Source organism: Hyperolius riggenbachi, chromosome 8 (genome assembly GCF_040937935.1).
Source record: "Hyperolius riggenbachi isolate aHypRig1 chromosome 8, aHypRig1.pri, whole genome shotgun sequence".
NCBI classification, from domain to species: Eukaryota; Metazoa; Chordata; class Amphibia; order Anura; family Hyperoliidae; genus Hyperolius; species Hyperolius riggenbachi.
Window position 1 is genome coordinate 82533395 of NC_090653.1, and position 12495 is coordinate 82545889.

The following is a 12495-nucleotide window of genomic DNA, read 5'->3' on the forward strand; positions in this document are numbered from 1 at the left end:
CTCATACATAGCGCTATCTCCTAGCCTGCAGAAAGAGAAGACTCCTCGGACAGTGGACTGATCAGGTCTGAGAGTAGCGGTAGTGTTCTTCCTCACATTATGCATACCGCCATCTCCTAGCCTGCAGTGAGAGAAGACGCCTCGGACAGCGGACTGATCACTTCTGAGAGTAGCGGTAGTGTTCTGCCTCACATCATACATACCGCCATCTCCTAGCCTGCAGTGAGAGAAGACTCCTTGGACAGCAAACTAATCAGGTCCGAGAGTAGCAGTAGTGCTCCTCTTTAAATCATACATACCGCAATCTCCTAGCATGCAGTGAGAGAAGACTCCTCGGACAACGGACTGATCAGGTCTGAGAGTAGCGGTGGTGTTCTGCCTCACATCACGCATAGCGCCATCTCCTAGCCTGCAGTGAGAGAAGACTCCTCAGACAGCGGACTGATCAGGTCTGAGAGTAGTGGTAGTCTTCCTCTTTAAATTATACATACCGCCATCTCCTAGCCTGTAGTGAGAGAAGGCTCCTCGGACAGCAGACTGATCAGGTCTGAGAGTAGCAGTAGTGTTCCTCCTCACATCATACATACCGCCATCTCCTAGCCTGCAGTGAGAGAAGACTCCTCGGACAGCGGACTGATCAGGTCTGAGAGTAGCGGTGGTGTTCTGCCTCACATCACGCATAGCGCCATCTCCTAGCCTGCAGTGAGAGAAGACTCCTTAGACAGCGGACTGATCAGGTCTGAGAGTAGTGGTAGTGTTCCTCCTCACATTATAAATATCGCCATCTCCTAGCCTGCAGTGAGAGAAGACGTCTCAGACAGCGGACTGATCAGGTCTGAGAGTAGTGATAGTCTTCCTCTTTAAATCATACATACCGCCATCTCCTAGCCTGTAGTGAGAGAAGGCTCCTTGGACAGCAGACTGATCAGGTCTGAGAGTAGCAGTAGTGTTCCTCCTCACATCATACATACCGCCATCTCCTAGCCTGCAGTGAGAGAAGACTCCTCGGACAACGGACTGGTCAGGTCTGAGAGTAGCAGTGGTGTTTTGCCTCACATCACGCATAGCGCCATCTCCTAGCCTGCAGTGAGAGAAGACTCCTCGGACAGCGGACTGATCAGGTCTGAGAGTAGCGGTAGTGTTCTGCCTCACCTCATACATAGCGCCATCTCCTAGCCTGCAGTGAGAGAAGACTCCTCGGACAGTGGACTGATCAGGTCTGAGAGTAGCGGTAGTGTTCTGCCTCACCTCATACATAGCGCCATCTCCTAGCCTGCAGAAAGAGAAGACTCCTCGGACAGCGGACTGATCAGGTCTGAGAGTAGCGGTAGTGTTCCTCCTCACATCATACATACCGCCATCTCCTAGCCTGCAGAAAGAGAAGACTCCTCGGACAGCGGACTGATTAGGTCTGAGAGTAGCGGTAGTGTTCTGCCTCACATCATACATAGCGCCATCTCCTAGCCTGCAGTGAGAGAAGGACAGTGGACTAATCAAGTCTAAGAGTAGCTGTTTTGTTTCAATTATTACCACCCTTACCAATATACCATCAATGGCCTCAGAAAGCCACTGGCTCCTTTCAAAGCAGAAGTGAATTTGTGCGACCCCTCTTCCCACACCCCTGTATCTTGTACAAATTAAACTTTAATAAATCCAAGCCATTGTAGGATACCTTATTCTTTCAAAAGTTCTCCAGCCCAGACAACTGTGGAAAATCAAGCCTATTTTCCTAACGTGAGGTTTAATTTGAGCATGTTACCTATTTTAGAAGAAACTTGTTGCTTATTTTGGATGACTTAGTAACAAATAGCCATGGGAATAAGCCTTGTGTGTATAAGATTGCACTGTGTTAGGCGGTACGTGTGATCCAGTTATCACCTGCGATAAACAGCTATAAATGCCTCACGCACACTCTCAGAGTGACGAATGGAAAACACTACAGAGTAAACAGGGCCTGGCCAGGAGAGTGAAAACACACAGTGCAGGAAGTGGGAGCAGTTTACAAAGGCACTGGCACTGATAGCAATGTGTACTACACATGCACAGGTGTGCGGCTAATAAACACTATGTGGGCCGTACCACTCACCACATTTTACACACAAACACAGCTGTGCCCAGTCCTCAGGGCATACCAGCCTTCCATTCACAGCCCACACTAAAACAAGATACGGACACCTTCGCTAGAAGCAGCTTTTCAGCCCAGAATAATTAAAAAGGGATTACTGAGAAGAACAAGCTTACATAGGATCAAGCTGTGACTTCTGTTCTTTGATGTACCCAAACAACACAGTCCACCCAGTCTGGAAGGTTTCACCTATATCAGGGCACCATCTCATACTAATGACTACTATTGCTTGCACACCACAGTCAGGTGCAATAATCAAACAGGACAGGATGGTAAACATGTCCCCATAGCTCCCAGCTGTCCCTCTTTCGGAGGGACAGTCCCTCTTTGGGAGCCCTGTCCCGCTGTCCCTCTTTCCTCCTCATTTGTACCTCTTTCAGGACTTTGTCCCTCTTTCTATGTACCATATTTTTCGGACTATAAGACGCAATTTTTCTTCCCAAAAAGTGTGTGTGTGTGTGTGTGGGGGGGGGGGGGGGTAATTCAGTGCGTCTTATAGTCCGTATACTACATTTTTGATTAAGCCGCATCTGGCCAGTAATAAAAAAAACACTTTCCCAGCAGCAGCCCCTCCCCCCGCTACGTCTCTTATAACAAAAACAAACTGTCTCAGCGGCGTCCCTCCCCAACTCACGTGATGATGCGCACCATCGGGTCAAGTAGTGAGAGGACACCCAGCGCGAGGCTGCAAGCATGGGAGGACACGAGATGGAGGATCGCGGCGGCTGGAACAGGTAACTAGGCTTCCGCTGTAGCACTTCAGACGCGGCAATTGCCGGTGACATCAAAGAGGCATATAGCGGCATTAGAGCCGCTCCGGTAGTAAGAATTGGCTATTGTGTTGTTGCCGGGGGCAACAAGAGGCTCAGCGGGGGGGGGGGGGAGGGGAGGGACGCCGCTGAGTAAGTTAGTTTTTGTTATTCTCTTATAAGAGTCGTAGCGGGGGAAGGGGCTGCTGCGGGGAAAGTGTTTTTTTTTTATTACTGAGCAGCTGCTAGGGGCTACAGGTTGGGGGGGGGGGGGGGGGGGAACGCCATGGAACAGGGTTTTCTTTTTTTATTCTGGGCTTCCAGGAGGAGCCACAGGAGGAGGGACGGGCACCACAGTAAAGCTTTTTCCCCTGCTGTTGCCAGGGGATACAGAAGCTTGAGGGGGGGGAAGGGGTTCCAGTGTAACTGGGAGGCAGTTGGGGTTAATGTAGCTGAGGAAGGCAGCAGGGGTTACTTTAGATGGGCAGTGTAGCTTAGGAGACAGATCTAGCTTGGGGAGGGAAAGCTCCATAAGACACCCCTGCACCATAGATGCACCTAGGTTTAGTTATATTTTTTTTCCTGATTTTTGTCCTTAAAACCTGGGTGCATCTTATGGTCCGAAAAATACGGTAAATATACTGTATATATTTCTTTACTAAAAATGTGTTTGACTCTAAACTTTGTTCCCATCCTTTAAATTGATATATTACTAATTTTAAAATGTTAATATGAAGGAAAATGAGCCAGGATAGAAAGGACCAGTGTGGTTTGAATTACAAAACAACTTATTTTTCTCATGAAATCTTTATGGTATCCGTGACTAGGGGTGTGCTGGGGGCGTGATCAGGGGTGTGGCTTAAGTGTCCCTCTTTCTCATCTCAAAAAGTTGGGAGGTATGATGTCCCTGCTGAGAATGTTGTAATGGTCCTGCCTGCTTTACACCACATCCTCTCCACTCACATCCAGTTATATGATTGGCTGTAGAGTCATCTCTACATTTGCGGCATTCTCTGCAGTAGGGGTGGACAATGGGATGCAAGTAATTCTCAGATGAGGCAGAATTATGCATACCGTATATACTCGCAAGCAAGCCGAATTTTTGACCCCCCAAAAGTGGGCCAAAAGTTGGGGGGTCAGCTTGCTTGCGAGTCTCGTTGGTGGAAGGCCGCCTCCCCCCCGCCCCGCGTCCGCCGCTGCTATTAGCTTACTGTGCGGCTTCCTCTATTCCCCTCTCTACGTCTCCCGGGCATGTAAATAGTTCACAGCAGCTCGCTCCACGGTGGCTGCTGTGTGATGACAGGAAGCTGGAGGCAGAACGGTTTCCATAGTAACGGCAATACACATCGCCCGTACAGGAAGCCGCTCTGCCTCCAGCTTCCTGTCATCACACAGCAGCCGCCGTGGAGCGAGCTGCTGTGAACTATTTACATGCCCGGGAGACGGAGAGGGGAATTGAGGAAGCCGCACAGCAAGCTAATAGCAGCGGCGGCCGCGGGGGGGGCGGGGTTGGGTCAGGCAGGGGGCACTATACTAGCTATACCGAGCACTATACTAGCTATACTTGGGCATTAAACTAGCTATACCGAGCACTATACTAGCAATACTTGGGCACTAAACTAGCTATACCGAACACTATACTAGCTATACTGAGCACTATACTAGCTATACTGGGCACTATACTAGCTATACCGGGCACTATACTAGCTATACCGGGCACTATACTAGCTAAACTGGGCACTATACTAGCTATACTGAGCACTATACTAGCTATACTGGGCACTATACTACCTATACTGAGCACTATACTAGCTATACTGGGCACTATACTACCTATACTGAGCACTATACTAGCTATACTGGGCACTTATACTACCTATACTGAGCACTATACTAGCTATACTGGGCACTATACTAGCTATACTGGGCACTATACTAGCTATACTGGGCAATATACCAGCTATATTTGGGCACTATACTAGCTATACTGGGCACTAAACTAGCTATACTTGGGCACTATACTAGCTATACCGAGCACTATACTAGCTGTACTTGGCACTATACTAGCTATACTGTGCACTATACTAGCTATACTGGCACTTTACTAGCTGTACTGGGCACTTTACTAGCTGTACTGGGCACTTTACTAGCTGTACTGGGCACTATACTGGGCACTTCACTAGCTATACTGGGCACTACCTCCCCATACTGGCCACTATACTGGGACACACTGGGGGGGGATCACACGGCCAGCATTTCCTACCCCCGGCTTATATGAGGGTCAATCATTTTTTCCTGGTTTTTTCAGGAAAAAGTTGGGGGGTCGGCTTATATGCGGGTCGGCTTGCTTGCGAGTATATACGGTATTTGATATTAATGTAGCTTGAAAATGAACCAGTCAAATCCTGCCAAGATTTGCATGCAAACATTTGCATAATTCTGCATCAACCTAGGATTTAACTGCATGTCATTGACCATCCCTACTCTGCAACACTGCAGAAACTTGCAGCCGCTCTGCTCAGACAATGCCTGCTTGTCTGAAAGCTCTATCATATCTGTGAACAAGCACTCTTTGTGACCGTCAACAGTAGAAGCCGCATCCACCTTCAGTTTTTATTAAGATAAGGGGAGGTGTGGCCAAGCTGCCATTAGCCACCTTTTCAATTAGGATGCAGGGAGAGGCATGGCTAGTATGTCTGAGGTGGAGACATTGATTAAGGCCTTGTTTCCATCTGTGCACTTCTGTCTGCTTTTCAGCAACATGTATCAATCTGTAACATTGATGTGCTGATAAAAAGCAGACTACTAGCAGAGCATAGATGGAAACAAGGCCTTAGATCTCTTTTTCAGGAGCAGCTGAAGGCTACTCCCATTCACCAACTCGGCAGTGGACAGGTGAATCAGCCCCCCCCCCCCCCCCCCCCCCCCCCCCCCAGGAAGTTATATCTGACCCGTACTCAGATGCACTGAAACTTGTTTGGCTGACGGGTAACACCACCACGTATTAGAATTGACATGCACAGTGTTACCAAACGCTGTCATTCAGCTTCATGTAATTGCATCCAAAATGTGCTTGGGGCTGAAAGCCAGGAGACTAAATTGCCTGAAAAAATGAGCAGTTCAGCCACCTGTGGAAATGATGCCTAAGGCTTGTGCACCATAACTTTGTTTTTCTTGCATATGTTGTACAATACTTGCTATTTACTCTATATCACTCATGTACATGACAAACCACCTTCCTACTATAACCAGGAAATGCATAAAGTGTTTATTCCTCTCTTTGTACCTTGTCAATGGCCCCCCTTAAATGTTTAACCAGCCCGATTATCAGGAAAGGAAGTGGATGATTGGTTGCTAGGAGAGGAAGAGATACTGCAAGCTGCTTTGCATCATTGTCACTGATGACCATGCTAACTGTGCACATTCATAAGTTCCTGGACTTCAGCCAACATCACTAGAGGTGTGAAGAAGTCTGGGTTTCCCTACTCATTGCTGTCATTGTGTTGCACCCATTCAAAAGTCTCCCAAGTAGCTAGACTAATCGCATGTTATAGGTGTGGCTAGTGCTAGAATTAAAAGCCCATCTCCAAGCAAAGACTTTAAAATATTAAACCTGAGACAAATGCAGCAAAAGTTTATACTTACTCTAGCTTTCTTCAGCCCCCTGTAGCCTGTCAGTTCCTGTGTTGTGTTTCCGGTCCCCCCCCCCCCCCCCCCATACACACACACTGTCAGCTCCGGTAGTTGCTGACTACTGGGCATGCGCAGCCCTGGCAGCATGCCTCCTTGGTCGCACCCTCTGTGGCCCGGGAGCATTCTGCACCTGCGCAGTTAACGGACAACTGAAGTGAGAGATATGGAGGCTGCCATATTTTTTTTCCTTTTAATCAATACCAGTTGCATGGCTGTCCTGCTGATCCCCTGCCTCTAATACTTTTAGGCCTCTTTCACAGTGGGACGGTGCGTTTGATGCGACGTTAAAGTCGCACAACTTGCCCCTAACGCAGTGCATGTAGGTTATGAAATTGGAAGTTATTTTGCACTGCGTTATGTGTCTCTCGGTGCACCGTTTTCGTTGCATACTAATGAAAAGAAAACGGCGCATGTGTGTTACATTTTCTTTTTTTAAAAAAACCTTACTGAGGATGTGCAACACACATAACGCAGAAATGTATTGCTAAACGCACAGCATGCAGCACTTTCTAAATATAGCTACACGTTACACACAATGCAACGTGCGCACTGTGAATGTCACACAGACTTCGTATTGCTGTGCGTTAGTCTGCGTTATAAAATTTTCTAACGTGCAACTTTAACGTCGCACTGTGAAAGAGGCCTTAGCCATAGACCCTGAACAAGCCTGCAGCAGATCGGATGTTTCTGACATTATTGTCAGATCTGACAAGATTAGCTGCATGCTTGTTTTTGGTGTTATTCAGACACTACTGCAGCCAAATAGATCAGCAATACAGCCAGGCAACTGGTATTTTTTAAAAAGGAAATAAATGTGGCAGCCTCTATATTCTTCTCACTTCAGTTATCCTTTAATTACAGCTTATAACTGCTCATGCGCAGAACATTACCGGCAAAGAGAGCGCGACCAAGGAGGCCTGTGTCCATGGCCGCACATGAGCAGTAGTCCCCAATTGGCTCAGTCGGGACTTTATTGGGGCTGACAGCGTCAGAACAGACAGGACCCAAAAGACGCTGAGGGAGCTCACAGACTACAGGGGGCTGGATGAAGATCCAGGTAAGTATTTTTGATGTATTTACCTCAGGCACACTTTAATGCCTTAGTAATCAGGGTGCTCAAAAGTAACTACAGGATCTTTTCAAAAGATTAGCATATTGTGATAAAGTTCATTATTTTCTGTAATGTACTGATAAACATTAGACTTTCATATATTTTAGATTCAAATACACACAACTGAAGTAGTTCAAGCCTTTTATTGTTTTAATATTGATGATTTTGGCATACAGCTCATGAAAACCCAAATTTCCTATCTCAAAAAATTAACATATTTAATCTGACCAATAAAAGAAAAGTGTTTTTAAAACAAAAAAAGTCAACCTTCAAATAATTATGTTCAGTTATGCACTCAATACTTGGTCGGGAATCCTTTTGCAGAAATGACTGCTTCAATGCGGCGTGGCATGGAGGCAATCAGCCTGTGGCACTGCTCAGGTGTTATGGAGGCCCAGGATGCCTCGATAGTGGCCTTAAGCTCATCCAGAGTGTTGGGTCTTGCGTCTCTCAACTTCCTCTTCACAATATCTCACAGATTCTCTATGGGATTCAGGTCAGGAGAGTTGGCAGGCCAATTGAGCACAGTAATACCATGGTCAGTAAACCATTTACCAGTGGTTTTGGCACTGTGAGCAGGTGCCATGTCGTGCTGAAAAATGAAATCTTTATCTCCATAAAGCTTTTCAGCAGATGGAAGCATGAACCCACTTTTGAACCAGAAACAGTGGCAGAAGCGCCTGACCTGGGCTACAGAGAAGCAGCACTGGACTGTTGCTCAGTGGTCCAAAGTACTTTTTTCAGATGAAAGCAACTTTTACATGTCATTTGGAAATCAAGATGCCAGAGTCTGGAGGAAGACTGGGGAGAGGGAAATGCCAAAATGTCTGAAGTCCAGTGTCAAGTATCCACAGTCAGTGATGGTCTGTGGTGCCATGTCAGCTGCTGGTGTTGGTCCACTGTGTTTTATCAAGGGCAGGGTCAATGCAGCTAGCTATCAGGAGATTTTGGAGGACTTCATGCTTCCATCTGCTGAAAAGCTTTATGGAGATAAAGATTTCATTTTTCAGCACGACCTGACACCTGCTCACAGTGCCAAAACCACTGGTAAATGGTTTACTGACCATGGTATTACTGTGCTCAATTGGCCTTCCAACTCTCCTGACCTGAATCCCATAGAGAATCTGTGGGATATTGTGAAGAGAAAGTTGAGAGATGCAAGACCCAACACTCTGGATGAGCTTAAGGCCGCTATCGAAGCATCCTGGGCCTCCATAACACCTGAGCAGTGCCACAGGCTGATTGCCTCCATGCCACGCCGCATTGAAGCAGTCATTTCTGCAAAAGGATTCCCGACCAAGTATTGAGTGCATAACTGAACATAATTATTTGAAGGTTGACTTTTTTTGTTTTAAAAACACTTTTCTTTTATTGGTCGGATGAAATATGCTAATTTTTTGAGATAGCAAATTTGGGTTTTCATGAGCTGTATGCCAAAATCATCAATATTAAAACAATAAAGGGCTTGAACTACTTCAGTTGTGTGTATTTGAATCTAAAATATATGAAAGTCTAATGTTTATCAGTACATTACAGAAAATAATAAACTTTATCACAATATGCTAATTTTTTGAAAAGATCCTGTATTTTTGTGTGTAGCTACAAATCTCACCATTCAGTTTTGAACACATGACCAGAAAAGTAGAGATTCAATTTCAGGGGGTGGCATAGACAATCTCTCAGGAAATGGCCAGGGTCTCGGTCCCTTAGCAAGTACTTTTCAAAACAGATTTATTTGCAATCAATTAATCAAGGTGCTTCTATACAGACAAAAAAATAATTCTTCAACCTATTGCCTGCACAGATCTTGGGAAATGTTTCGGGAGTTAGCTTTTACACTTGGGGCGGCCCGTCGCATCCCGTCCCAGAAGTAGTGAGCCCTATGGGACTATCACATTGAATGTGGTGCAGCGGACCCCAGCGTGGTAACGCACTGCGTGAAGTGATTTGCCCGCCAACTTGCCCGTATACCCCAGAAGTGAGCCATACTTTCCATTGAAAGTATGCCTCACTGATTTGGTTGCACCACGGCTATAACATGTGGTGCAACTTCTCAGGTGGGGTGCCATCGTTAAAGATTGCATTGCACCAAGTGTAAAGCAGCCTAAAGGGTCACTATAGTGAGAGGGATATGGAGGCTGCAATATTTATTTCCTTTAAAAAAAAAGCCATTTGCCTGCGGCTAATATGGCCAGACTTTAATCCCAACACTTGATGTTCAAACTTGGTCTGGGTCAATGGCTGAAAGTATTCCAGGCTTATGCTGGACATACACGACACGTTTATGTGCCGGAATCGAGCCAGCGGCTCGATGCCGGCGCGTCACCGCTTGTCTGCGCGGATCGATTCCCGCTCATCCACGCGGGCACTTCCTTCTCAGCGCTTAGTTTTTGCCTATTGTCTGCCCGCGGGGATCGAGCCGGGAATCGATCCCCCGCGTGATCGGACCTGGCAATTGTCATAGTTTAAGGGCTTGTTTCCACTGTTGCGACGCGATTTCGGCCGCATTCCGACGCTTGTAAAAACGCATGCGGATGCGTTTCCACATGCGTTTTTACCCGCGATTTCGCCTGCGATTTCGCATGGCAGGGTGCCATGCGAAATTAACCATGACACTGCCAGGGCTAAATAAAATTGAAAAAGGTGCGAAATCGCACGCAAAATCGCGGGTAAAAACGCATGTAACAAACGCATGCGTTTTTACTATTAAATACATTAGCGGCGATTCGCACGGATTCCCGACGCAGGCGAAATCGTTGGCTCTTTTGTGCGTTTTTTTCACGCTGAAAAAAACGCACCTCAACAACGCTACAGTGGAAACAGGCCCATCCACTTGTATTACATGTGCGGATCTGCATGCGTTGGACGCATGCAGATTCGCGATAGTGGAAACGAGCCCTAAAAGGAAATAAATACGGCAGCCTTCATATCTCTCTCAGTACAGGGCTACTTCAAGGTATGCACAGCCATCAGGGCTGTTTAACTCTGGGAGCAATTAGGGGATGATTGTGCTGTAATTGATGATTGCTCAGCAAATCAGCAAATTGCTAACACAATGTCTCCCTTAAGCCTGGTACACACCATGCAATTTCCCATCAGATAGAGGGGTCAAATAGATCATTTCCAAGGGGTCCGATCTGATTTCCCATCATTTTTCTGATCAATTTGCATAAATGTTATCAGAAAATCGATTGGAAAAAGGATCAGATTTGTCAAAAATTATCGACCCATCTATCTGATAGGAAATTGCATGGTGTGTACCAGACATAATGCTGGGAATACACGGGTCGATCGACCCCAGCCGCGTCCCCGCTCGTCCGCGCGGATCGATTACCGCTCGTCCCCGCCGGCGCTCCTTATCAGCCACTCTATTCCCTGCCATTGTCCACCAGCGGGAATCGGGCGGGGGTCGAGCAGCGTGATCGGACCAGCTGAATATTATCAGCTGCCCGGATCAGCTGCTCGATACACGGTACAGAAACGTAACGTGTATCCCCTGCATAAGGGAACATTCACTCTGCAGCGCTGCATTACAATGTATGTAGCATTTCAGGAATGACGGCTCTGTGAGTCTCGATCCTGGAACAAAAATCGCAAATGCAAACGTAACAAAAAATCTGCAAAAAATTGCACTCGCTAAGGACTAGTGATTGCAATTGCTAAGGACTAGTGATTGAAATTTTCAGCATTTTTCGGTGTGAAATTGCCCCTTAAGCAGGCCATACACTGGCTCGATTCGCGGCCGTTTCGACAGCAGATTCGATCCTGGGATCGAATCTGCTCCCAATCGTTCGCGGTAAACGCAGCCGCCGATCCGATTTTCTCCCGAAATCGGATCAGTCCGTCGATCGCGCCATGCGGGAAATTACCCTCGATCGCCCGCGGGTAAAGTGCGCGTCGCTAGCGGCGGCCGATCCGATCAAGTATACATTACCTGAGGCTGGCTCCCGGGCGTCTTCTCCGCGCTGCACGGCTCTGTTCCGGCTCCATCCATCCCGGCGCTTCCTGTGTCACTGCAGTGACCAGGAAGTTCAAATAGAGGGCCCTCTATTTGAACTTCCTGGTCATGGAGTAACACAGGAAGCGCCGGGATGGAGCCGGAACAGAGCCGTGCAATGCGGAGAAGAGGACCCGGAGCCAGCATCAGGTAATTTATACGGGGGGGGGGGGGGGGGGGAACAGGCGGCAGGAGCAGCTCAGCAGATGGTGAATCGGTTTCAGGCTGAAATCGATTCACAATCTGTTTGCAGTAAAGGCAGCCATACGATCCCTCTCTGATCAGATTCGATCAGATAGGGATCTGTCAGCTGGTCGATCTAATGGCACATCGACCAGTGTATGGCCACCTTTAGACATTAGACAGACTCTTGTGTATACAGGCACCCACTCCAGACTTCTGTACACAATAAGGGAGACCTGTAATCTGCTCTGGATGAAATTTTGGGCAATTGCTTTGTCCCCCAGGGGTATCTCCCTCCCCTCTCTCGTCACAGCACAGTAGATGCCGTTCGGTGGAAGACAGATTGCATGACTGCTAATGGCTATTGGAGGTGTGTGGATGTAACAAGATCATGCACAATCATTTTAACTGGCAATAGAGTAATGTCTTGAGTTTAACTCACTTGAGTGGGCAGGTGTCCACTTCTGTTCAAAAGCAAAGAATATATTCATTCTTCAGCATGTGAATCTAGGTTATCTCTCAGCTCCAGTCCTGCATTCAGCTGTTTGTCAGTGAGGGAAGTGAAAATCCTTCCTGAACAGACAATGATTGTACATTTATGTTACAAACAATATAAGAAAGTACTAATTTCCAGCAA

The 12495-nt window shown here is 47.1% G+C and overlaps 2 protein-coding genes across 23 annotated transcripts in view; one reads left to right on the forward strand and one right to left on the reverse strand.

Moving 5' to 3' along the window:
* Positions 1-12495, reverse strand: part of HIPK4 (homeodomain interacting protein kinase 4) — a 546520-nt gene that overhangs the window by 491170 nt on the left and 42855 nt on the right. For 19 of the 22 annotated variants that reach the window (XR_011023518.1, XR_011023522.1, XR_011023521.1 and 16 more), the window contains exon 2: positions 12301-12431. The gene's annotated coding sequence lies outside the window, so the exon portion shown is untranslated. The other 3 variants (XR_011023519.1, XR_011023534.1, XR_011023533.1) reach the window with 3 other exon arrangements.
* AKT2 (AKT serine/threonine kinase 2) overlaps positions 1-12495 on the forward strand; it is a 153230-nt gene that overhangs the window by 2304 nt on the left and 138431 nt on the right. The gene's annotated exons all lie outside the window — the stretch shown is intronic.